The sequence below is a fragment of the Microcebus murinus genome, chromosome 7, assembly GCF_040939455.1.
Source record: "Microcebus murinus isolate Inina chromosome 7, M.murinus_Inina_mat1.0, whole genome shotgun sequence".
Taxonomy (NCBI): Eukaryota; Metazoa; Chordata; class Mammalia; order Primates; family Cheirogaleidae; genus Microcebus; species Microcebus murinus.
The window spans coordinates 9,415,259-9,442,196 of record NC_134110.1 but is presented as its reverse complement, the minus strand read 5'-3'; the positions used below and the strand labels follow the sequence as shown (position 1 = coordinate 9,442,196).

General features: G+C 40.9%; 1 long non-coding RNA gene across 1 annotated transcript; it reads right to left on the bottom strand.

Annotated features, from left to right (window-relative positions):
• Positions 1–1,086: 1,086 nt before the first annotated feature.
• Positions 1,087–25,449, bottom strand: LOC105876525 (uncharacterized). Its single transcript, XR_012920004.1, has 3 exons — positions 25,365–25,449; positions 4,737–4,952; positions 1,087–1,311 (listed from the first exon to the last, which is right to left on the bottom strand). It is a non-coding gene; the product is annotated as an uncharacterized LOC105876525 (long non-coding RNA).
• Positions 25,450–26,938: the final 1,489 nt, after the last annotated feature.

Sequence of the window (26,938 nt, the reverse complement as noted above, 5' to 3'; positions counted from 1 at the left end):
ACAGGTGTATGTAGACATTCTTCAAAGCAACAACTCATTTATCTTTCAAAATAAAACTATTCTTTTGCTAATTACAAAAGCAATACAGATCTACTACATGCATATTCAGATAGTAAATTGTAAAGAACAATGAGACAATCACCAGTAACCCCCTGCTAGTACCCAGAGAGAACTACTGGTTACATTCTGATGTATAACTCTTCAGAATTTTTATGATGAAATGTACATAAACGTATTTTTATAAAATTCGGTCTTAATATCTACAACGTTTTGTATCCTGCCGTTTTCTATTAGCAACTTAGAGATGACTTTCTATGTCTATGAATAAACACACATGACCATTTCAATGGCTGCCTTGTATATCATTGTATGCATATCCCATGAAAAAGGAGTCACTCCTTTCTTGATAATGTAAACATAATTAAGACCCTTATAAGTATGTTTTGTTTCACATGTCCTATTTTCTTCTTAGAATAAACTGCAAGTGTAAATTCCTAGTAGTAGAATTTCTAGATTAAAGGAAATGCCTACTTAAAATTGGATAGGCATGTCAAATTGAACTCCAGGAGTATTTACCAATTTTATCTTACCAAAACCAATGTGAAAGAATGCCAGTCCTCATTTCTAGTCTATCCCCCTTCATCAACACTAGTTTGGAAACATCAATTTGTGATAAGAAAAGTTAGCATACTTGTTACTTTTTTGTGGTGAGAACATTTAAAAATCCACTCTTTCAGCAATTTTGAAATAGATATTATTAACTATAGTCACTGTGCTGTGCAATAAATCACCAGAACTTATTCCCTCCTGTCTGACCTTTTGATCAACATCTCCTTTTCCCCCCCAACAACTGCCCTCAGCCTCCAGTAACCCTCATCCTACTTGGCGCTTCTGTGAGTTTGACTTTTTTAGATTCCACAAATAAGTGAGATCACGCAGTATTTGTCTCTCTGCTTTGCTTATTTCACTTGAAATAATGTCCTCTAGGTTTATCCATGTTCCACAATGTGTGTGTACATGTATCAAAACATCACATTGTACTCCCATAAATATCTAGTTATTTTTATTAAAATTTAATCAGAAGAGACAAGAAGCTCAAGAAGTAAAAATAAATGAAAATTTAAAAAAAAAATGCAAAGAGAGGCAAGCAAAGGCTTGACCTCAAAGAGGTTGTACATCCGAAGAAAGATCCAGACATAGGTGGTGACTGGAGTCCTTGTCATCCAGGTGGTTTGAAGCCATGCAGGTAAGATTGTCCCAGGGCAGATGTGTAGGGTGAGAAAGTAAGCTGGGAGTGACCTCTGGGAAACCCTAAAATCAAAGGGAATGGTAAAGGAAGAGGAGTCAGTGAAAAAGATCAGGAGAAATTAGTCAAAGGGGAGCCAGCAGAAGACATGGAAGCAAGCTCTGTATTTAACCCAAGGGGTCTGTGTCTTCCATAGGTTGCCATCGCTGACTACACAGTTAAATTCAAGTCCGTGATTACTAAGGCCTCTGTTGACCTCATTAACCAGGGTCAGTGAGGGTCATAGAAAGTAATTAAACTCTATATGTTAGGCATTTTTGGAGAAGTTGGAATATTTATCTTTCAAGTTAGGTACTCCAAAGCAATCTGAGCTTTGTAGAACTCCTATTAATGGTTCTGTATAAGAACACCAAGAGATTTCAAACCCCATGGTTAAAAAGCCTGATCTTACATTGTCAAAAGGAAAAAGGTCAAACTTATTCTTTTAAAGTACGACTAAAGATGCAGATCTGTAGATATTACAGAGATAGCAAATGAAAACATGGTCAATTAGTGGATCACTCCAGGAGGTTCAATATATAAATAGTTGTTTCCAAAATGAGAAAAGAAAACAGTTAAGAATAAAATTTTTAAAGAAAGAATCATTTAATTCAACACATTTATACTGAGATTTTTACCATGTTCCAGACACTATTTCCAGGTGTTTGGAATACGTAAGCAAACAAAATTGACGAAAATGGCTGCTATTTCTAGAATTTACACTCTGGTAGAGGTAAAGACAAATAATAGATCATTTACAAAATGTGGTACAACATGGCAAGTGATGTCAGAAACAAACAAGCAAAAGCAAGGAAGGGGGATCCAGAGAAGGCATGGGAGCTAGTTGATAATTTAGGTAGAATAATTATAGGTGATTAGGACAGACCTCATTTATAAAAGGTAAGATTTGAGAAAGACTTGAAGGAGCCATTAGCCAAGAGGACATTTGGGGAAAGATTCTTCCAGAGGAAGCAGCAAAGGGCATCATTTCAAAGCTTTGAGGACACCTGCATCTGGCTAGAGTGGAGTGAGCAGATCACATAGGGCCTCAAAGGCCATTGCAAGGACTCTGGGTTTTCCAGGGTTTTGTTGGGGAGATTTGGTAACAGAAGATGCACAATCTGCTCTACATTTTAAGAGGATCACTCTGGCTTTGTATTGAAAACAGACTGTGTGTGTTACTTTTCCCCCCTTTCTTTTATTGGGGGTGTAAGGCTGGTAATGGGTCCCTCCCCTCCCTAGATCAAAGAGAAAAGACTCGCCAAGGACCAGACCCACCAAGGACAACTGCCAGGCCCTGCCGAAAACACCACCACCTGGATGTCCACCCAGATAAGAAAGTTTTCGGTTCCTGGATTCTGCAAATACCACCAGCCCCTCCTATTTCTCAATAACCGCCGAAGGTCACAGTGGAAAATCCCCAGCTCTTCCCGCCAAAAGTCCCTAGCCTGCCCCAAACAGTATAAAGGCCCGCACCTACCTCCAAATGGACACGACCTCTTGGGCACCCCTCTCTGGGGACCCATGAACCTCGCCCAGGAGTGCTCAATAAAGCCACATTGTTTGGCCCCACTCTCCCTCTATGTCTTTCACCTCTGGAAAACTTTACAGGGGGATGGCACAAATATTACCTGAAGGAAAAAATATCTGGAAGCCTTTCTTTTTATATTCTATGAAACAGTTTAAATAAAGTTGGAAGTATTAAATTTTTGAAAATTAAAAATTGTTCCTTTTCTATATACTTTTCAATTTCTAGCATGAATAAAGCATCTGCTGAGGTAGAAAAAAAATGTTTAAGCATCAGGTGAGCCTGGCTTTCTTTACTCTTTTTCGCTAAATCTGAGACTTGAAAGTCACAACTTAACCTTCTAACCACCCTAAAAAATAAAGCTTCCTAAAAACAGAGGTGTGTGTGTGTATGTGTGTGTGTGTGTGTGTGTGTGTGTGTGTGTGTGTGTGTGTGTATATAAATGTGGGGTATAAGCAGCAATGTGAATACAGCACAAAGAGATTTAAACATCTTAAAGGAAGCTTTTCCCCCTAAACTGTGAGCAGAACTGTCTTTGGCTGAATATTTTTAGTGACTAACAAGTCTTTTGTTCAGAGGTTTTCATGATGTATATTGGCAACTGCTAGATTCTTAAGAAATTGTTCAACTATTCTAACAAAGTGCAATAGTTTTAATGTTACTATAAATTGCAGGATTTTCTGTAATTTTCAAAGTGAAGAGATCAGGGGTGGCCTCTGTAAATATTCCCTGCATGGTGGAAGTTTTCCTTCTCAATTACTCTTCTGAAAGGAGAAACTATGCTAGTGACACTTAAAGGAGAAGATACGGAAACTTCTTTATTTTTGTCAATTCAAAAAAAATGGAATTAGTGCATATGTTGGAGCTTAGAACATAACATCCCTAAAGTTTGGCTCTTTGGCATGCTGAACACTTTGAACTAAAATAAGAAGTCCTCAAAAATAAGCCTCAGAACCAAGTTCTTTCTCCGACCTTTCCCTGCCCTTCTGTCTCTCTGATCTACTTTCTCCCCAAGGGATGGGAGGGACTCTATCTAGAGTTTCCTTATTTGACTAAGAAAATTTCTCTCCAAAAGAAATGCAATTGTCTTAAGAGCCCCTCCCTAGGAAACTCGTCAAATAGCCAGAGGAGAAAACAGTCTAAAAGTGATCCCTATGCTCAAATGGACTTTTCATCTATTCTTTGGAGGGCAAATCAAAGATAGTGTCGGGTCGACAATCATGTTCTCACTTCTTGGTGTGCTCTTGGCTGAAGACAGGCCAGGCTCACCAAAAGCAAGGTAAGCATGAAACAAAGTTTACTGAGGAAGAGCAAGATAGGTCTGTAGGGAAAGAGCAAGATCCACTCGCCACAGATAACGAATAAGCCCCCCGTCCTAACGAGAGGCTCTGGTTATGGTCTGGGGTCCTGTTTTGTACTGTCAGAATGGGCCCTCCTCCTGTCACCATGGAACCACTTGCATGGCCAGTTAATAATAATTAGGCTTAGGCTACTCTAGGTCACTTTCCAGATCATATTGTGCCTGGGCTGCCTGGCACAGGAGCTGAGAAAAACCCCCTTCATTCTTTTGCAGATGGGCAGGGCACTCCTCCTCCCCCACAAGTGGTAATTGCCCCACAGGTGTGGCAATTGCTCAAGGCAGGACCAAGGTGGGGCTCCCCCCTTTGTCCCTGGGACAGCTGGAGGTCCTTCACTATCTACTTAACAGTATTACCTGGAAGACTTTATCTGCAGAATAAGACAAGCTTTGTTCAGTGAACTTTTGCCCTCCACCTTCCCCTCATCTGGAACTTTGTCGCAGGTAATTATTTTTTGGACTCATTCATTTCCCCTAAAAATCATTTACTATTCCTATAAAATTGTTTACAGCCCCCAACTTTCCTCTTTTCTGTGAGGGAGTTATTTAAGCATCAGGAATCTTGCCTTCGTTGAGTCTCAGATTTGCAGAACTCCCATGTCCATATGAATATGGATACAGGGGTATGCCTTTTTCTCCTATTGATCTGTCTGCTGTCAGTCATTTCAGCGAGTCGTCAGTGGCCAGAGAAGCAGCTTTCCTCTGCCCCTACACATGCTTTAGATTGCCCACATGTGATAATCAGCAATCATTCCTGCTTTGCAGCTCTTAACACAGTGAAGCTGTGAAGACAACAGAAAAACAGTCTCAGGTATGTAAAGGTTTAGAAAACACACACATATACTCATCTAGGAAAAAAAAATTTATATCAAGACATAGTATATCTGATTGGAAGATTAATCTAAATTAGGAGTGTAAAATTGTACAGTCCAATGGAAAAAGATTGGTATCATGACAAATTAAAGTAAGTGAACCGTATGATTAAAAAATATGACTATGAAATGAGCAAAAATATTCATATAGAATAAGCATATAACATGAACATTATAATTTAATAATGATTATCTGGGTCCCAAATTCCCAAATGGCCTCAGATGAAAATTCTAATCCCTCCAAAGGAACCAGAGACTAACTGACCCTTTCCCTCCAGGACCCCATGGCTAAAAGATATTTTCCAGACCATGGGAGAGTGTTTGACAAAGAAAATGGCTACAGAGGTAAGAACCCCACTTTTAGTCCTGCCCATAAAGTATACCTTGCAATTCTCTTTCTCAGACTGGATTTCTAATTGCCTACAAGAAGCAGAATCCACTCCACCCCACCTGCATTCCCACTGCTGCATGAACTTCTACATAAGTGAAACATTAAGAAAAAAAAAAAAGTGAAACCTTGAAACTTTTCTGCTAAACCAGAGACAATGAAGTTGCTACAACAGCTAGCTTTACATTAACTAATATAACGAACTAATATAATTAACTAATATAATACCCTACTCAAAATCTGGAGGAACTGGCTCTCTTTGTCAAGAGCATCACTAAGCTTTGGGGACTTCTGGGAATCATTTTATCCATGGACCGCCAGGATTTATGATTAGCTCTTCTGCGGCCTCCCCAAGGTCACATTTAATGTCACAACCCACAAACTCTCTTCTCATTTTTTTCTGTTTTTGTGTTCTGTATTATTTTATTGCCAGTGAGGGGAAGGAAGGAAAGGCAAGAATCATATCTGTATGATAAAAGGAAAAAAGCAATTTATTAACTCCTCCCTTAAAGAAATATCTGACGTGTCTACATAGAAATTGAATTCACAGGAGTGGTAAACAGGAGAAAAGAACATAATTTAATTTATTCTCGGCTAACAGGAAACTGAAATCCATATGGCTTTCGTCTCTCCTGCACACGAGATGAGCCCGAGTGCCACATCTGTGAGAAATATGCTTTATGTCAAACTGATTAGGAGAGTCAATATTAGACACAACCTCTTTCTCTTTAAGGGTAGGTAGGCGCACTCCATTATCCATTTATTTCTCTGGTGGGGCTTAAAGGGAGGCCTTAATCAACTTGCCTTATAACCTAAAGGCATTTGGAAGAAAAAAAATCTATATTTGTTTCCTTACTCAGATTGCTGAAGCATGAAATGGGATGTCTTGTCCTGCTGCCTTTGGTGGAAATGCGTATATTCTGTTTATTTATTTGGATGCAGGAAAGCAGGAGACTTGTCAAAAAGTTTTATATATTGCCCACTGACTTTGAGTGATATGGTTCAAATGGCTAGGGAAGACAGGCAGACACTCTTTCATGCGGAGAAGACTACAGAACAGCTTTTCCTTTAAAACGCAGGAAGACAAGTCATTGCTCTGCCATCAGTGCAAGAACAGCAAGAAAAATTCTTAGTTTCTTTTCAACTCTCTTCTTTGGAGACCCTCCTTACTTGGCGATATTGCATATACAAACTCCAGACATCATCTGGAAATAATCTCATGGCTGAATCAAAAAAAGATATTGACTATCACTTTCTCTTGGAGACTGGTAGAGGAATTATGCAAAGAGCCTGGTCTCCAGACTGGAGGCCCACTGGAAAGGCACGCGGTGGACGGAGATGGAGGAGAAAAAGGAAGAGGCTCCACGTGGCTTGGCCTGGACTTCGCCCCAGGAGACTGTGCGTTGTTGTTCATCACAGGAGGGATTCTCCCCAGCTGCTCTCCCTACACCTAGGGAAGTGTTTTTCTCCGGGCCCTGTATATACCTCACAATCTGCCAGGAAAGCAAGAGAAGCAGGTTTGGAAAACTGATTATGACAAGGGAGGCTAGGCAGCAGACAGGCCCAACCAGTGCACTCAACCACCGCGATCATTAATCTGGATGCCAAGGCCTGCCCTGCTGCCTCTGCTGACCCTGCGTGCTCGACACTGGCCCCAGTAGCGCTGGTGCAATTGCCACGATGGATTTTTCACGATCACAGTTTGTGCACCACTAATTAGGTCCCTATTGAAAGTCTGGGGTGAATGCATTTGCCTAATCAAGTCTGGGTCTCGGGCAATGCCCTAACTGCCTGCCCGGGGCTGGATAAGTGGCGTCTGGCCTTTGGACATTTAGAGTGAAGTGAAACTATCTCCCAACAAGACCGCCACTCGGCAATTCCCAAAACCTAGGAAGGAGAGCTCTAGCAACAGCAAAAAGAATGACGAAAGCTCCCTACAAGGGGAACATTCACTTTGCTCAAGTGAAGCAGGAGAAACCTGGGGGGTGGGGGGGAGGAAAAAGCTAACATGGAAGTGATAATTAATAGTAAAAGTTCACAGACCAGAGTGACTCGGGAATAACTCTTTCTGGAGAGGTTTGAAGAAAAGATGAGCTTATAAATCAAAAAATGTAAATGTCTATCTGCAGGAAAGGGCTATATTTAAACATAAAGTAAACATTGACAATGGAGGATATTATAGGAATATATATGTTTTTATTTTTAAAGGAATTTGAACTGATAGTGGCATATAAATTTCAGGATCAATATTATAGAATAAACTGTAGGAGTCGATGTTGGAAATCTATTGTAAGAATTCTTGAGAATCTGAACAGGTCACACTCTTCTCCAGAGCAATAAGTTTACATATTTATATGTAGAAATAGCACTTTATCTCAATGCTAGAAGAAAAAAGTTCTAGACTCTGTCTGGTCAGTATCACAAATTACTAAAAGACAGCTGATATATGCCCAGAAAAGCACCAGTTTGGCTCTACATTGAATTAGCATAAGTTGAAGCCAAGATTGGTTTCTCCTTCCATTTTTCCCCAAGTAGAGCTGCAAGATTCCAAGTCTAGTTCAGTAAATTGAGGGAGAAACATAAAAGTCAAATGAGGTTTTCTAATCCCTCAGAGTAGTGGTGAGCTACAATTTTTGTATTTGAAACTATTCAAGGAAAAAGAAATTTGATTGTTAGCCACCACCTTTCCAAAGTGAAATTGCTTTTTTGTCTTGTTTTGTTCTCCGATTATAAAAATGAAATAGTCTGGCTGTAATAATTCAAAATATACAAGAATAAGGAAGAAAGCAAAATAACCTGAATTCTTTCCCTAAGAAGGACAAAATACAAATGGCAGCTACTTTCTTTACTCCTCTATTTGCTTGTATAGAACACCACCTACCCTCCAACTTGTACTTGAATACCAAGTTGTTTTTGCCAATGGAAGGTTAATGCCAGGTGTCAACCCATTTCTGATCACTCTGATCAATGGTAGTTCCAAACCTTCTCTTGAGCACCAGAGTCAGTTACTTCTAAAAGAATCTAGGCAGGAAAGTTATGTGGCCTTGCCACGCATTGGAGGTATACTTCTTCCAGCCCCTACTAGACCATCCTGGTGGCCCAGTGTACCACCCCCAGGCAGCAGGTTACCAACACCAAAGACACTTCACAAGGCACAGGCTTCAGTGGGGGATGAGAGCTTTTACATATGTAAAAATGCCTTTAAGATTATGACTGAGTTGCCCAAGGGAACAACTCTGCCAGCTCAAAAACACTAAGCAGGGCTGGTCTAAGTGCCCTGATTTGTAAATATTATTGTATGCTATGCAGCAATTTTCATTGACTCCATGGCTCTATTGACTTCATGCTTCGGGGCTACCTTGTTTTACACTTTTTCAGGATTAACACATTAAATGCATATTTGCAGGGATCCAATTTTTAACTGAATCCAGCTTATTTCTATACCATATTTATACGGTGAGAGTATGGTTTCTCCAAGAAGACCACTTTAAAGTTAGTATCAATTATTGTATTATGAGAAGGACTTACCTTTTTCCTAAAAATATTTTTCTTACTTAATGGTGATTTACCATTTCACACTAAGATCAGAAATAAGACAACGATGTTCTCTGTTCTCTCTCCTATTCAAAATAACCCCAGTGCAATGAAGCGAGAATAAGACATGGAATACAAACTAGAAAAAAAGATAAAACTATCTTTATTCACAAAAGATATTTGTCTTCCCCCCAAAACTTACCAAAATGCTCCTAGAACTAATAGTTTGGAAAAGTTGCAGGATTACAAAAAAGTCAGTCATTTGTCTAGATAGCAGCAATGAACGACTGGATTTTGAAATTTCAAAGACAGTACCATTCATCATAGCACCTCCTTCTCCAATGAAATACTTAGGTTTAAATCTAACAAAATATGGTCAGGAATCATATTACACCACAAACTACAAAGCACTGCTGAAATGATGAAGGAAGATCTAAATATAGAGATATAATATATTCATGGATTATATATTATGGCAAAGATATAACATGGCAAAGATGTCAGTTCTCCCAGTATAACACCAACACAAATTCCAGAAAGTTTTTGTATGGCTACCAACAGGCTGATTCTAAAAAAATAAAAAAATAAAAATACTAGAATAGCAAAATACTTCTGAAGGAGAAGACCAAAATGGAAGGGTTAATTATAAAGGTACAGTAATAAAAAGACAGTAGTAAAAGGATAGTTGGATAGATAATGAAACAGAATAAGAAGCCCAAAACTAAACCCACACAAATATATTCAATTTATTTTTATACCTTTTTGTGTTACCATTTTTAGTGTTTACCCTAGGGCTTATGATAAATACTTTTAAATAATCTAAGTCCACCTTCAAATATTATAGTGCTGCTTCACATGTAGTGTAAGATCTTACAACAGTTATCCCAATTCCTCCCGCCCATCTCTTGTACCGCTACTGTAATTCATTTCACTTTTACATGTGCTATAAACATTTTTATTATCATTCTAAATAGTCAAGTTATCTTTTACAGCAATTATATTTTCCCTTGATTTATATCACTTATACAGGTTCAAGTTCCTGATCTATATCAAATTCTTTCTGCTTGAATAACTTCCTTTAACATTTTGTGTAAAGTAGGTCTGCTGGCACAGAACCCTCTGAATTTGTGTTTATTTCTTCTTCACATTCGAAAGATAGCATTCTGATTTGACGGTTGTCTTTCAACACTTTATAAATAGCACACCCCATTGTCTCTGGCTTACATGGTTTCTGGTGTGAAGTCAGTTGTCATTCTAACCCTTATTCCTCTGTAGTTACAGTAGTACCCACTTGTCTGTGGTTGTACTTTCTGTGATTTCAGTTACCTGTGGTACAATTATAATAAGGTATTTTGACAGAGAGAGACAGATCACATAACTTTTATTATAGTACATTGTTGTAATTGTTCTATTTTATTAGTTATTGTTAATCTCTTACTATGCCTAATTTATAAACTATTATAGAAATGCATGTACAGGAAAAAAATGTAGACTACATATAGGGTTTGATATTATCCATGGTTTCAGGTATCCACTGAGGGTCTTGGAATATAACCCCAAGAATAAGGGTGAACTACTATAATGTGTTGTTCCCCTCTGGCCACACATCTGAGAGTTTCTTTTTGTCCTTCATTTTCAGCATTTTAAGTATGCTGGGATTCCTAGATTTGCAGTTTGGTATCTGTCACTGAATTTGAACAATTCAGCCATTACTTTTTCAAATATTTCTGCTGCTCATCTTTGTCTTTTCCTCCTGGTATTCCAAATATACATGTATTAGAAAGCTTTGATATTATTCTACAATTTTGTGACGCTTTTGTCTATCGTATTACTTCTAACCTTTTTGCTCTTGGCATTTCAGTTGGGGCAATTTCTATTGACCTATCTTCAAGTTGACTGAATCTTTCTTAGGCTATTTTGAAAGCATTCTTCACTTCTGTTACTATGCCTTTTCTTAATTATTGTAATTGTACATATTTTGGGGGTACATATGATATTTTGATATATGTATATAATGTGTAATGATCAAATCAGGGTAATTGGAATATCCATCACCTCAAATAGTTATATCTTTTGTTTGGGGAACATTATAATTCCTGTAGCTATTTTGAAAAATATAAATTATTAACTATAATTTTCCTTCTGTGCTATGAAGTGAGAAGTTATTCCTTTATTTAACTGTATTTTTGTACCTATTAACCAGCCTCTCTTCATCCATTTCCGGCACTGTCATTGATGTTCTTATAACTTCCATTGCTTCATTGAAATTACCTGTCTGATCTTGCATATTGTCTATCTTTTCTGTCTGACTTTAACATATTTTAATTATAGTTATTTTAAATTCCCAGTCAATTAATTCCATTATCTGTGTCATACCTGAGTCTCAATTCTGGTGATGGTTTCACTTGTCAGACTGTATTTTTATTGCCATTTGACATGCCTTATAAATTTTTGTTGAAAGCCAGACATACTATTTATGACAGCAGATACTGAGATAAGCACTTTTTGTGACTGGAGATGAGCACGGATTTGCTTAACTTAGGCCTTTAATATGAAGGTTTCTGTTAATCTAGTCAGAAGTTGAGCTGTGTTTGAAGTTTGTTGTTGCTATGGTTACCAGAGTTGGAGTTCATTGTCTATAACGGGCACCAGAGACTTTCGGTTCTTCTAGTGATACTTTATTTTTGTCTCTCTGATTAGCTTTGGATCCTTTCTTTGTACTGCTCACCAGAGAGAATTTGTCTCTTATGGCTATCTGGACAAATCCCCCAGTTATTTATTTACATGAACTGGCCATGTCATGTTGGAAAGGAGGATGCCCTCTGGTTTTCTGAGAGCCAGACCAGGACAGGTATACTGGGAACCTAGTTTCCAGGGGTGTGGCTTTCACGTGAGTTTCGGCTCTTCCTCCAGAGGTAGGCCCTCTTTTTGTCCCCAACCTCCCCTCCTCACCTGCAGCTGGTGCCCATCAGTGTCCTCAGGCTGTGACTTGAACACCCTGTCCCCCCTGCAGATTGTGGCTTTGTTTTTTGTATTAATAACTTAGGGATGACAGAGATATGGGTGGTTGCCTCTATCCTGTCCCCTCCCAAGCTGCCACAAGATTCTACCAGAGCCCTGGCTACAGTCCTCCGTAACCTTTCCCTGAAGATTCAGCCTTTCGTAACATAGGGGAGAAGGGGGTGGGTGTGGGTGTATTTCACATTGGCTGCTGCTGTTTTCATCTCCTAACAAGTACTGCAGTTGGGAGGCGATGGGGGACTTTCATTGAATTCTACCCCGTCTTCCCTGTGAGATCCTGGAAGAAAGGTCCACAGAGGGTGAAAAAAACCCATAAATCCACTGCCCCCAATGGCTTCTCACCCTTGCTCTATCCCACACTCATTCTTTAGCAGTGTGTTAAAAATTTCTAGTTTGTCTCAATCCACTCCTGCTGCTATAAGATACCCAAGAAATTTATTTCTTATAGTTATGGGGGCTAGAAGCCCAGTAAGCATTGTGCCAGAAGTCTTGGTTTCTGATGAGGGCCCAGTCCTATTTCCACGATGGTGCCTTGCTGCTGCCTCCTTGGAGGGTGTGATGCTGTGTCCTCACATGGCAGAGAGGTGGGAGGGCAAAAGGGCTTTGCTAGTTCCCTCGAGTGTTTTTGTAAGGCACTAATCACCTCCCAGAGGCCCTACCTCCTAATACCATCACGTTGGTGGTTAAGTTTCAACATGCAAATTTTGGGGGGACACATTCAAACCATAGCATAGTTTAATATCCCCATCACCTAAGATGGCATCAGTGTTGGGTGCCCCAGGTACACACGTGCTCAAGCCTCATTTCACTCTGTAGGCACCTGTGTCTCCAGAATTCAATTTAGTTGCACTCTGTGGGCCCCATTTTCTGATTTTTTTTTTTAAAGTTGCTAAGTTTCAGTGTAGCTTTTTTCTTGTTGTGGGATTGAAGTGGCATTCTTTCCAGCTGTCCACATCTCTGAACAGAAACCAGAAGCCTTGTCAACTGATTTTTGACAAGGTACAAAGGAAATTCAATGAAGGGTAGGTTTTTCAATAAATAAAAATGGGACAATTGGGCATCTATATACAAACTGAACCTCAATACACCCCACAACTTTAAAGAAATTCACTCAAAATGAGTTGTAGACCTAAATATAAAATATGAGCTAATAAAACTTCTATTAAAAACATAGGCAAAAGTCTATGTGTCCTTCGTTTTGGCAATGAACATTTAGATAGGACACCAAACGCATGATTAATAGAAGAAAAAAATGTAAACTAGACTTTATCAAAGCTAGCTACTTCACTCTACAAAAACACTGTTATAAGAATAAAAAGAACCTGTACAATGGAAGAAAATATTTCCAACCCACATATTTGACAAAGGTCTTGTATAAAAAAATACGTAAAGGACTCTTAATACTCAATAATAAGAAAATGAAGATCTTGATTTTCAGAATTAGAAAAAGAAACACTTCAGTTAACAAGATATACAGATGACAAGCATATCAAAATATGTTCAACATCTTAGGCATCAGGGAAATGTAATTTAAAACTACAGTGAGATACTAGATACCTGTTAAAAGTCACTAAAGAAAACTAATACCAAGTACAAAGGAGGACGCAGAGCTACAGGAACTCATTCATTGATGATGGGAACACACAATGACAGTCACATTGGAAGTTTGGCAGTTTCTTATAAAGTTAAGCATGCATTTACCATACAACCCAGCAATGCCCCTACTAGGTATTTACTCATGTGAACCAAAAACTTACACCCACACTAACACCCATATGCAAATGGTTATGGTGGGTGTATTCATGATCACCAGAAACTGAAAACAACCCAGATGTCATTCAATGGCTTAATGGATGAACAAACTCTAGTACATCTACTCAGTAATAAAGATGAATAATTAATATACAATTGTACACCAAGTACATCAAGTGAAGAACCTTAAATCCATCTTGCTAAGTCAAAGAAGCTAGACCCCCAAAGACTACTTACTGTATGATTCCATTTATATGATTTTCTGGAAAAGGCAGAACTTTAGGTATGGAAAACAGTGGTTGCCAGGTATTGACATGGGGGAGTGGGCGACTGCAAATGGGCCACCCAAGGGAATTTTTTTTTTTTTTAAAGAGTCAGGATCTCACTATGTTGTCAAGGTTGGACTCGAACTCCTGGGCTCAAGAGATCCTCCCACCTCAGCTCCCCAAGTAGCTGAGACTGTAGGAGTGAACCACTGTGTCTGGCTACAAAGGAATTTTTAGAGAGATAAACTATTAACACTAGGAGAAACTGAGTGATGAGCATACAGGTACTCTCTGAACTATCTTTGCAATTCTTTGTAAACATGAAATTAATTTTTAAAAAGTTGGAAAACAAAAACAGTAAGTCTTAACTTTGTAACTGATGAGAAATGAAGTATGAGAAATTTTTTCACTGAACAGACTGAATTGTAGGGTGGGGGGAGATCCAGAGGATGGATAGCTTAACTTATACTTTAAAATGTATAGACTACATAGAATGTTAATTGCCCATTTTTAAGAACTCATGATGATTCATGATCTATTTAGAGACTAAGGAAATAAAGAATAAAGTATCCGTCTTTTGAAAAAAGGAATAAAAGTGAACATGAGAGCATGGATATTTATTCTATAACCAGAAAACTTTTGCATGAAAAAAAGTAAAATTCTTTACTAATTCTTGTATCGGTTTGCATTTAAAGGTATAGAAGTCTAGGGAACTTAATCCGGTTTATCTTGTAAGTGAATAAAATGATTGAGTGCTCTGAAAAAGAAATATTGGGATATGCTATAACCCGTATATGTTGACAAACGTGTTCATTTTTGTAATCAATGAGTCCCATTCAACTAGCTTAGGTAACACAAAGAGGTTAAATTTCTTTTAAGATTCAAATTGAATGACTCATTCTATGCAGCTTGTGGGACCCCATTCACTTGGGAGAGAAGGTATTTCTGCCTCTCTGGGATCCTTCCCGATAGGATAACTCCCAATCCTGCAGCCTTTCCTGTCCCAAGTCTTCTAGAAGAAGAAACCAGACACCTGCCCCATCAGGCGAGAAGTGCTTGATTTTCAGCCCTGGTACCTGTCACTGTCAACTGGTCTTCCTACCACTCTCGTGCCATTCTTGTTCCCTGATCCACAGTCTAAGTCAGTTGTTCTCAGTAAGCAGTGCCCTGACCAGTAGCACCACCACCACCTGGAAGATCCTTCTGAATGCAAATTCCTGAGCCCGCCCCCTACCCCAGAGCTGCTGAGTCAGAAACTTCCGGGGAGCCCAGCACTCTCCATTTCACCACGCGCTCCAGGAACTCAGGATGCACAGCACGATGGAGTCTGGGAACCACCGGTCTCTGGTGGCACACACAAAACATGGAGGGCCCAGAAGTCAGGCCTGAAAGAAAGGCCTGCAGTGGCCAGGGCCCCCCTGCACTGCTGGTCTGCCACTGCGCCCTCTGGTTGCCGTCAGGATCAAGTTAACTATGTGGCTCCTGGTAGGCTTGCTCTTGCCATCGGATGTTTTCTGTTACAAACACACACAGACACATGCGCACACACGCAGCAATTTCCTCCCGAAGAATGCCAAGGTTGAGGGATCCAGAGGATCTTTAAGATTTAAATTTCAAAACACAGGTTGTGCCTAGAACTCTCCTCTCAGCTGCATCATCCCAGTCTCCAAGAATAGACTCAAGAACCCAACCTGAACGCTAAGGTCCACCCCGATTTTCTCTCCCAGACGAGAGACTCCCAGGATAAAAACTCTCTGAAAATGTGTATATACATTTTTATTTTGAGACAGAGTCTCACTTTGTTGCCCAGGCTAGAGTGCCACATGGTGTCAGCCTAGCTCACAGCAACCTTAAACTCCTGGGCTCAAGCATCCTCCTGCCTCAGCCTCCCAAGTAGCTGGGACTACAGGCATGTGCCACCATGCCCGGCTAATTTTTTCTATATATATTAGTTGGCCAATTAATTTCTCTCTATTTATAGTAGAGACGGGGTCTTGCTCTTGCTCAGGCTGGTTTCGAACTCCTGACCTCGAGCAATCTGCCCGCCTCGGCATCCCAGAGTGCTAGGATTACAGGTGTGAGCCACTGCACCCAGCCTATATATACATCTTAAACATTTGTTTTCTATCTTACAACTTAGAAAAATGTCAATAAGAAAATTGGCACTGCTTTTTGGCCACTAAAATGTTGCTCTCTGGTGTTGAGAGGTAGCAACGTGGAGACAGCTTTCTGGTTCCATCCTGAAATGCTGAAATTAGAGTGCAGTGTATCTCGTGAAGCCAGATGTGAGCTGTGGGATGGGCCCTCATCACTTGTCATCGCTGTGCAGTAAGGGCAAAGCGACTTACCCCAGCAGGTGGCCTCAGTATTTCTAGCCAAAAGCATTGGGGAACCTGCATGCCTGACCCTCGCATTCTGAGCAAATTGAGTACACTGAGGCACCCACATAGGGAAGCTTTCGGGAGCAGCCCTGGCCACCAGCACATATCGCATAATTTGAATGGATGATTTCGCCAGCCTCAGGCCCCAGCCTTCTCCTGTTTTAAGTGAAGCAAACATGATCGCGTCTTGCACAGCCCAGCACACATCCCTGTGCTAAGTCTAGTCCACGGAACCGTGGGCCAGGAAGTCTGGGTTCAACGCCTACCTCTCCACTTGCATTCCCGTCCTCAAATCACGCAACCACTCATTCTCCAAGAGTGGCGATGCTTAGTGGCCGGGCCAGGCTGAGGATACATGATGTACGAGAATGTCCTGGGTGAGCAACGAGATGCTACACAGATGTAAAAAGTGATTGTTACTCCTCAAGAGCTGGGAACGTGCCGTCTACATCCCGCCTGTCCCCGTCGCCTGGGCATGGCCAGAGCCCAGGTACTGTTGACATGCATTAGAGTTCCTCTTGCAATTGGCCTCCTGGGAGACTGGTGCTCTTATGTGAAAGATCTGTGCCTAAATTGCTTCAATAATGCTTGTTGTAGAATTGGTGGCAGTCCGTTCACTCGTTTCAGACTCTTAGCTAAAGTGCATTTATTTTTTTCACTCCCACCCACAGCCTAGGACTCTCATAGTGTCCCTTGCATTGGGCCATTTGCCGGGGAACTGCCACGTAGAAGAGGGCATGATAGGGAAGCTTCCACTTCCTCTGTGCTTGTCTCCTTGTCACCTTCTCCAAGCTGTCCTTAGCTTTCTGGAGCCTAAGAGAACAGAAAAGATGATTAAACACTTAGAATTACTCTAATCCCCGCCTGTCCATTAAATCCCTGTGTGTCTCTCAGGCCACTGAGCAGTTTCTCTGTGCTTCAGTCCTCAAAGATGTGATTAGAGAAAATGTCACCAGTAAACATTCTTGGGACCTTGTGAGGTTGAACTTAGAAAATGTAAACCATTTTACAGGTGTCGAGGGCCTGAGGAGGGCTGCCCAAATCAGGCCAGTGGAATTCACAGCATGCCAAATTGAAATTTACCCTCTGAGCATTTTACCTGTACAACAAAAACGCGGTATGTTTTCGCTTTTAAAGAAAAATCTTAATATTCCTTCCTTTTTAATTTTCTCGCAGCTTTTGATCCATAGGGTAGATTAGACTATTTTTGACATTTATAAAATGGAGCTATTTACTTGAAAATTTGTAAGGAGCAGTGAGGTATGTTTGTGAATATTCAAATGTTATTTGGGTAGAATTTCAAGGAAGGTGCTCGGGATGGGTGAGAAACATCCACTGCGTGTGGACAGTGGTGGTGGAAACCGGTTGTTATGGGCTGGATGTGGTCCTCCAAAATTCATGAGCTGAAGCCCTAACCCCCAGTGTGATGGTATTTGGAGATGAGGCCTTTAGGAGGTAATTAGGCTCAGATGAGGTCATGAGGGTGGGGCCCCCATGATAAGAATAGTGTCTTTATAAGAACGGGAAGAGACCAGAACTCTTTCTCTTCCCTGCCACGTGGAGACACACCAAGAACGTGGGTTTTCTGCAAGCCAGGAAGAGAGCCCCCACCGAGAACTCAACCACATTAACACCCTGCTTTGGGACTTCCAGCCTCCAGAACCATGAAAATATAAACATCTGTTTTTTTTTTTTTTTTAAGCCACACAGTTTACGGTATTTTGTAACAGAGCCAGAGCAAACTAACATGCAGTCATATAAAATCCAGTGCATTATGGCATCAGTGTGGCTATATCCCCGCCACAGATAGGTCCGAGTGCAACGGGAACATGGGAAGGAGCAACTTTCCCGGCCAGTGAGGTCACAGGTAGCTTCACCAAGGAGAAAATATTTAAACTGAGACTTGAATTCGCTTATTGACTCATATATATTGAATGTCTACTATTTATGCACTTGGCACTGTTCTAAGTGGTTGCGATTACAGCAATAGACACACAGATAGAAGTCCCTGTCCTGGTGCAGTTCACTTCTGGAGGATGTGAGTGAAGACATACTGCATTCAATTATGCCAGCAATGAGATGCCCTGGGTCACCTGGTGTGTCAGGCATCTGAAGGGAATGGTAAGGGGCAAGGCATGAAGGCAGTGAAGAGCTTGATTGGGATGGACCTTATTTCGGGTCCTTATGATTTATTTCCTTGACAACAAATATGCAAAGGTTGTATTTGCTTGGTGTTGTTTAGGTTTATGACGCTAGAAGTATAGCTGCGAGAACTCCTTTCATGCTGAAATTCCTTTGGGAAAAGTAATTTGTATTTTTGCAAGTCTGAAACACTCTGCCAACTCCTTGTTCTTCGCCCAAATCCTTGTTATAAATGTTACAGTTGTGGAGCTCATTAGGAGTGCAGCCATCATCATATTGCAGGATAAATTGTGCTGTGCACATTAATCTATTTTAGGACCAAGTAAGTGAGCTGCATGCTTGTTGTTACATGCCTGTTTCCCTACCAGACTGTGAGCCTCAGAGCAGAGACTGTTTTATAAGTTGATCATTGAATTCCAGGCTGAAGCCTGATGCCTGATACATAGTTGCTGATCAACAATTAGCATGCAGTATGAAGGCGTTTACCATTTCTGTTGCACCTGACAATTATTCATTTCAATATGGTTGCTTAAATATACTGTATGCCAAAAGAGCTTTATAAAAAAAAAAAAAAAAAAAAACCACTTTAGGACCACTCTACTTTCAAGAAAATTACATAAAATATATTTCTGATCTCTGTAGTATTTATTCAGCTCGCCCATGCCTTCTCTCCCCTCCCTACACAGAAATCTGCCCATTAAGACTACAGGGCTCCCAGTGGGAGAGTTTGTGCTGACAACAAAGATTTTAGAATCCATTAAAAAAGAGATAAAACTGAATCTCAAATAATAGAAACTAAACAACTGTACAAACTAAAGCACACACTTAAAAGGAAGTTTGTATTACACATTCGGAGCAGGGGCTCGTGCCACTTAGCCCTGGCCTGGGGTCACTTTCACCGACCGACCATGAAAACCAATAAAAACCCTGCCAGACGCTCCTGCCATCTCAGATCTGGAAGGGGACACAGTGAAGAACCACAGCACCACCTCTCAGCAGTCTGCCATCCGTCTCTTCCTGTCTTTGTCTCCTGGCTCAGTGTCCCCAAAGTTCCCTTCGTCTCTTCCTAAACTCCCCCCAACCCTCCCCCCATCCCAGACTGCTGTGCCTTGTTTCCTTCCTCTTACAGTTTTCCCTTCATTTATCTTTTTTGCTTTCCCACAGGTGATTTTTGTTCTTTCCGATGCAACTCTTACCCTCACAGTTCCAGTGTGTTTATTTCCCCGTTGCTATGATGAGAGCAGCCAACATCCGGGCATCAGGCCGAGAGGCTCAGCACCCACCTTGGCAGACGTGGGGGACCCAGGCTCGGAGGTCCAGGCAGGATTCTCTCCTTTTGTAGAGGAGAGGTACAGGTGACAAATGCTTGTCATGGAGAACGTTTTCCTTTCGCCTTGTCAACCTTATGCAGAGTTGTTTTACTTGCCGCAACTGTTCTAATATCTATTGCAAAAGAGAAAAATCCCAAAATACCTTTTATCCCCCCTCACTCCTTAAAAGATGCTCTGCAAGTAACGCATTGCTGGAATGGAATCCAGAAACCAAAACGACGCGAGATCAAGTGAACATAGAGGCTGGGGAATTCTGAGCCAAGAACAAGGGAGCCAAGAAAAGGAAACAGATGGTTAAAAACAAGGTCTTCAGGTCAGGGAGACCCAGGTTCAAATTCCGAACTCAGAACTTAAGTGTGGGACTTTGGGCATGTTATTTAGCAGTCTTTACTATTACTTTACTGTAAAAATAGACTGATCTTAAATTGTTAAAGGGGTAAAAAAGGAAGTGGTTAGCAAAGAGTTTAGTGCAAAGGAAGTGCTCTTAAACGTTAGTTATTGTGATGATTATATGAAATCACCATCAGACCTCAACTCTAGGCCTGTTTATTTCCAGGACATCTGTTTTTTTATAAGGATTAACCTCATATAGAATGTTCCATATTTTTTGTGAGACCCTCAATTCTTACATAAAATTTATTATGTTCCCATTGTTTAATGCTTAGATACCATAGATTAAAAATTCCATGAGCACATTGTAGAATAATGAGCCTTAAAAAAACCTTAGAGAATTTCAAGTTGCCATCTGATGGAACATCATAAGGTTATTCTCATAAACATATACACACCCTACATATAAACACACACTTAGATACGTATGTGTGTGTATGTATGTGTGGGAATTTTGTCTAACCATAGCTACCATTACTATTTTAAGTGTCTAACTTCCTGCCAGTTCTTTAATTAATAGTGTCATCAGGACCGACAGGTTTGGCTAAGGCTTTTCCAAGAGAGTGCTGACAGTTTTATATACATTTTCCCATTTATCAAACCACAGCAAAATAATAAGCTGCATCTTATTGTACCCCAGGCATCCTAGAGAAGTCTTATGAAATTGTTATGATTTGTTTCTGAGATACAGCACAAATTCCATGGTAATCGTCACTGAATTTTAATGAGGGTGAAAGGAAGACTTAATTAAAGAGTTCTTTGTGGCTTTTTTAACTGCGTCTATTTGCAAGCACTTCCCCATAGCGTCTTATCGCTGCTGGGCAGGCACAGTTGCATCTTTATCGTGGGCAGCAGGGACTGAGGAATAGAGACACATAAAAATAAGTGCATCACAATTATTCTTAAGGACACAACACAGTCTGCTTTTCTTTCAGGCATCTAACCTCAGAAGGAGTTCCCTCCGTACTTGGACTTGAGATGCTACGTTTACAGCATGGCTCCTTCTTAACCAGTTCTCTTAAGCATCCAGTGTAATGCCTTTCTAGAGCATTAATTTTTCTAACTGGGTTAGAGTTGTAAAGTAGCATATTTTTGATTCAAAAATTCAAATGGGGCCTAGAGAGTGTTAAAAAGAGTTTAACTCCTGTTGCAATCTCTCCAGCTACTTACTCACTGGCTGCAAACAGTACAAAAAACTCTGCAAACTTGAATGTTTAGTAATAAGAACTTGCTTTAAAAAATTAGAATACAGCCATATGAGGGAATGCTTGCCATGCAGTTTTGAAAAGTGATCCTAGGGAAGAACGTATATTACCAAAGAAATAAGCCTGACACATTGAGTGACAAGAAAAAAGCTAATGCAAAGCTGCATGTACAACATGATCTAATTTTGCTTAATATACAAACCAACAGAAGTTATGCAGGAGTGTTAGTGTCACAGGTCACTTGCTTATCAGCATATTCTGTATTATCTACAATGAACAGGTATTAATTTTGTAATTATTAGAAGTATCTTTAAAATGTATGCTATGGTTCTTATCGTGGAAAAGATAGATTAAAAACACTGCCCTGTCTCTCCCACTGAATGCACCTGTGAGACTCAAACAGAATGCAGAAGGAGCTACCTGAGGTCTCTAAAACATGGATGGCAGCAGGTGGATGGGGAAGGAGATCAGACTTTTAAGTCCTACTGAACCAGTGGTGAATTCACCATTTTTTTCTCCCCTTCAGTATCATCTAGCCTGGAATCTAAGGTGCCCTGAAGCCCAGAAAATGCCCACCAGATGTGGCCAGAAAGAGCTCTGGGAGCAGACTTCCCTTTTTCTATCCCACAGCAACCCAAGCAATACCCCAGTAGCACAGGCAGCAGCACGGTGACAACGATGGCAGCAGGCAGACACCTAAAACTCTGAGGAAGGTTCTCTCCGATCAAAGGAACTATGGTCCCAAGAGTTTGTAGCAAGTACACATTGCTATATATTTTTTGTCTCTTACCTCCTCCTGCTACTTGGTGTTGGACACAGGCACAGCTGCAGTAAGTTTGCAGGATATTGGGGAAAGTAGAGACCCAGTTTTTTTTTTTTTTTTTTGGGTGCACCCTGGCTAGAGTGTCATGGCATCAGCCTAGCTCACAGCAACCTCAAACTCCTGGGCTCAAGCATTCCTCCCTCACCCTCCCAAGTAGCTGGGGCTACAGGCATGTGCCACCATGCCCGGCTAATTTTTTATAGATATTTTTAGTTGTACAAATAATATCTATTTTTAGTAGAGATGGGGGTCTCCCTCTTGCTCAGGCTGGTTTCGAACTCCTGACCTTGAGCAATCCACCCGCCTCGGCCTCCCAGAGTGTTAGGATTACAGGCGTGAACCACCACGCCAGGCCGAGCCCCAGATTTCTATCCAGAGATCTGAGAGGGAGGACTTAGAGTTGGCAAGAAGAAAGTGTTGGTGGAGAGGAGGGACATCAAGAGTGATCCCATAAAGTTTTGTACGAACTCCCGAGTGCCACTCCTGTGTGTTTGCGAATCTGACCCCGATAAGCATATCACAGGCTTTGACGATGGAGCTACAGGGTCACAGACTAGCCAGCGGGACTGATCTGAGCAGCAGGGAACACACTTTGAAAACAGAATTATGTTGAAGCCAGAACCCAGAGAAGGCAGGTCATAATTTGTGGACCAAACATAGTCTGGGTGATTGCCAGAGAAAGCAGCACCAACAAGAAATACAAATCAACATTCTCTTTAGAATTTAAATAAGACCAGGGTCTCATGATATACAGAATGTAATCCAAAATTAATTGGCATATAAAGAACCAGAAATACCTAAACTCACAAGGAAGAAAAAAAAAAAAAACACACACACAATTAATAGATGCCAACCCTGAGGTCACATAGATGTTGGAATTACCAAAGACTTCAAAGCAGCTATTATACCCATGCTGCCAAAATTATATGGTCTAAACATACCAAACAATAGATGAAGAATGTCAGAATGGCTGAAAATGTATATATATGGGTACTATCTTTAAGAAACTATATAGGTAGGTTAAAAGTGAAAAGATGGACTAGGGTATATCATGCATGTATGAATCAAAAGAAAGCTGAAGTGTCTACATTAATATCAGACAAATCAGATTTTAGAGCAAAGAAAATTACCAGGGATGAAGAGGATATAATAACATAATGGTAAAAGTCAATTCATCAAGAACTCACAATACTCCTAAACATGCATGCACCTAACAAAGCCTCAAGGTAAGTGAAGCAAAAACCGAGAGAACTGAAAGAATAAAGGGACAAATCCACAATTATAATTGGAGATTTCAACACTTCAGACATCAGACAGAAGGTCATCATGGATATAAAGAACTGGACATCACCATAAGCCATTATAACTGCACATAATTAAAATTAATAGAACATTCTACCCAACAACAGCACAACAAAAATTCTTTAAGTACATGTGAAACATTCACCAAGATAAATTAAAATTGAGTCATAAAAGAAACATTAGCAAATTTAAAGGAATTTAACCAAGTATCCTGCCTGACTATAATAGAACTAAAAATTACTGAGAGAAATATAACTGAATTTTTTTAAAAAACACTGGGGAATTAAATAAATACTTCTAAATCTGTGGGCCAAAGATGACTCTAGAGAAATTTAAAAATATTTTGAACTGAATGAAATGAAACACAAAATATCAAAATTTGGTTGGAGTCAACCAAAGCAAAGCTTATAAGGAAATTTATAGAACTGCTAATTAGAAAAAAATAAATGTCTCATGTCAACCTAAGAAACTGGGGGGAAAAAAAGACAAAAGCAAGCAGAAGGAAAAAATAAAGTAGTAATAAGTAAAAATACAAAATCAATAAGCAAAATACATGAAAATAAAACCTAATTCTTAGAAAGAGGAATACACTAATAACCTTAATCCAGATTGAAAAACAGAAAATGGGGAAAAAAATTACCAGTATTAGAAATAAAGAAAAGCTATCACTACAGACTCCATGTGCATTAAAAAGGATAACAAGGGAATAGAACGAACAACTCTATGCATAACATAGATGAAATAGACTAATATTTTGAACTACCAAAACTCACCCAACAGGCAATAGATAAACTGAGCAGTCCTACATCTATTAAAGAAATTTAATTCCTGAAGAGTCTTCCAAAAAAGACATCTCCAAGCTCCTGACAAATACCATTCTCTGTGAATCTGACTGCTCTAGATACCTTTTGTAAGTGGAGTCACGCTCTTTTCCTTTTGTGGTTGGCTTATGTTACTTAGCATAATGTCCTCAAGGCTCACCCATGTTGTCAGAATTTCCTTTTTTATGGCTGAACACCACCAGTGTGTGTGTGTGTGTGTGTGTGTGTGTGTGTGTGTGTAACTTTGTTTGTCTAGTCTTCCATTGATGGATACCTGGGTTGCTTCCACTTTTTGGAGATTGCGAATCACTCTGCTGTGAACATGTGTGTACAAATACCTGTTTCAGTCCCTCCTTCCATTTCTTTTGGGTATATACCCAGAAGTGGAACTGCTGGTTCATATGGTAATTCTATATTTAATTTTTTTGAGGAACTTCCATACTGTTTTCCATAGTGACCAGATTTGTTTTTAGAAGATTATCCCAGCTATAGTTTGGCAGACAGATGGATGGGTCTAGAACATTTGTGAGGAGACCAGTTAAGAGGCTACTGTGGGAGCCCAAGTGAGAGAGAAACGTGATTTGAACAGCCGATAAACAGATAAAGATAAGCTGTATTCACAGGGCAACTAACAGGACATGGGCACGGATTGGATACGAACCAACTGGGGACAAGGATGCAGGTAGGGCATAGGTAGGGCAGGAAGGGCATACTGCTTATGTAGGGCACCACGCTGGACACCATGAGCCACAGCTTTACTCTTGGGTCAAACAGTGACGGCCAGTGACATGGCAAGCATGGCACAGGGGGACGTACCGGAGGCTGAGTGACCGTCCAGTCTGTGGCTGGCTGCCTGGGGCATGCCACATACGAGTCCTTTTCTTAAGGAGATTACAGTCTAGCTAGAAAGATTTTAAAAGTTCTCTTTACAAAACGTTATGAGTGAAAAAGCAAATAGAAACTGACTTATTTCTGAGGCCCTCCAGAGAGTAGGTTCCGTGTAGCCTTCCACTTGTCAAGATGCAGCGCCCAGCTCCCCCCAGCCTCAGGGACCTCTGACCACACACACCACACGCCACTGAACCTTTCTCGGAAAGGGGCTAACCCACAAAGAAAAATAATTCCCAGAAGAGATACTAGGTTACTCAGATTGTTGATAAACTGGGCCAGGTTGCCATAGTTGCTGGGTTGCATGTGTTTGTTCCCTATTTGAATGAGTCAGAGCATGCCACTGTGCCGCAGGAAGGACGGACCAAGCGGAACCGTCTGCCACAGAGCGGGCCTCGTCCCTGCCTGTCCCCATGCAGACCCTGGACCAGAGAGAGCAAGAAAACAGTCCCATACACGTCCACATGAGGCCGGGCAACATGCAAAGGTTTGCGTGTAGTAGCTCGTTAATCTGCACGATGACCATGTGACATCATTCTGATAGCCTCCCTTCCATCATGGTAAAGATGAGAAAAGTGGAAGTTCAGAGACATCATGTTATTGTTCAAAGTCACACACCTCGGAAGGGCAGCACCAGGTCCTGGGACTCCCAGGCCCAGCCCCTGTCCCTGGTCCACTGCCAAACGAGCAAGTGGGACAGATGCTCCTAAGGAGACTGTGAAAAGATCGCTTCAACGGAGGGTGTCCGGGGACGCAGCAGAAGTGGAATTTGGGTGGGATCTAAAAGGGAAGGACAAGGCCGGGCGCTGTGGCTCATGCTTGTAATCCTAGCACTCTGGGAGGCAGAGGCGGGCGGATTGCTCAAGGTCAGGAGTTCAAAACCAGCTTGAGCGAGACCCCGTCTCTACTATAAAAAATAGAAAGAAATTAATTGGCCAACTAATATATATATATATATATATATATTTATAAAAAAAATTAGCCGGGCATGGTGGCGCGTGCCTGTAGTCCCAGCTACTCGGGAGGCTGAGGCAGCAGGATTGCTTGAGCCCAGGAGTTTGAGGTTGCTGTGAGCTAGACTGATGCCACAGCACTCACTCTAGCCTGGGCAACAAAGCAAGACTCTGTCTCAAAAAAATAATAAAATAAAAGGGGAGCACTTCCACGGGTGGAGCAGCAGAACAGATAGCATACATGGTATTTGAGCGAAGGGAAGGAAGAGGATGCCTTCCTTCCCTTTCAGGCCAGGGCTGGGGACTCGGGTGGGTCTGTTTAGGCAGAGGGGAGCTCTTGAAGGACTTCGAGCAGGAGAGCGAAGTGAGCCAAATACTGCTTATAACCCTCTAAAAATATAACAAGGAATTGCAGTCTGTTTCAGCTGAGGTCTGGTAACAGATGCCATAATCCAAAGTGAGGGTGAGAGCACCTTGTGCGCGACTTACAAAGAAATCCGCCGGAAACTGGGCCATGACTCCTCATGCCTCACACCTGCTGAGGTGCTAACAGGTCAAAGTAGAGAAGATTATTTTTAGGAGAAAGCTGTCAGCTTTTATAACAGGGTGGAGGCGGGAGGTTGCTGGGGCAAAGGCGTGTGCATACTGCCTGTGGCTAGACGTGGGCCACGTGGGGGGAGCACCTGTCCAGGTCCTGTA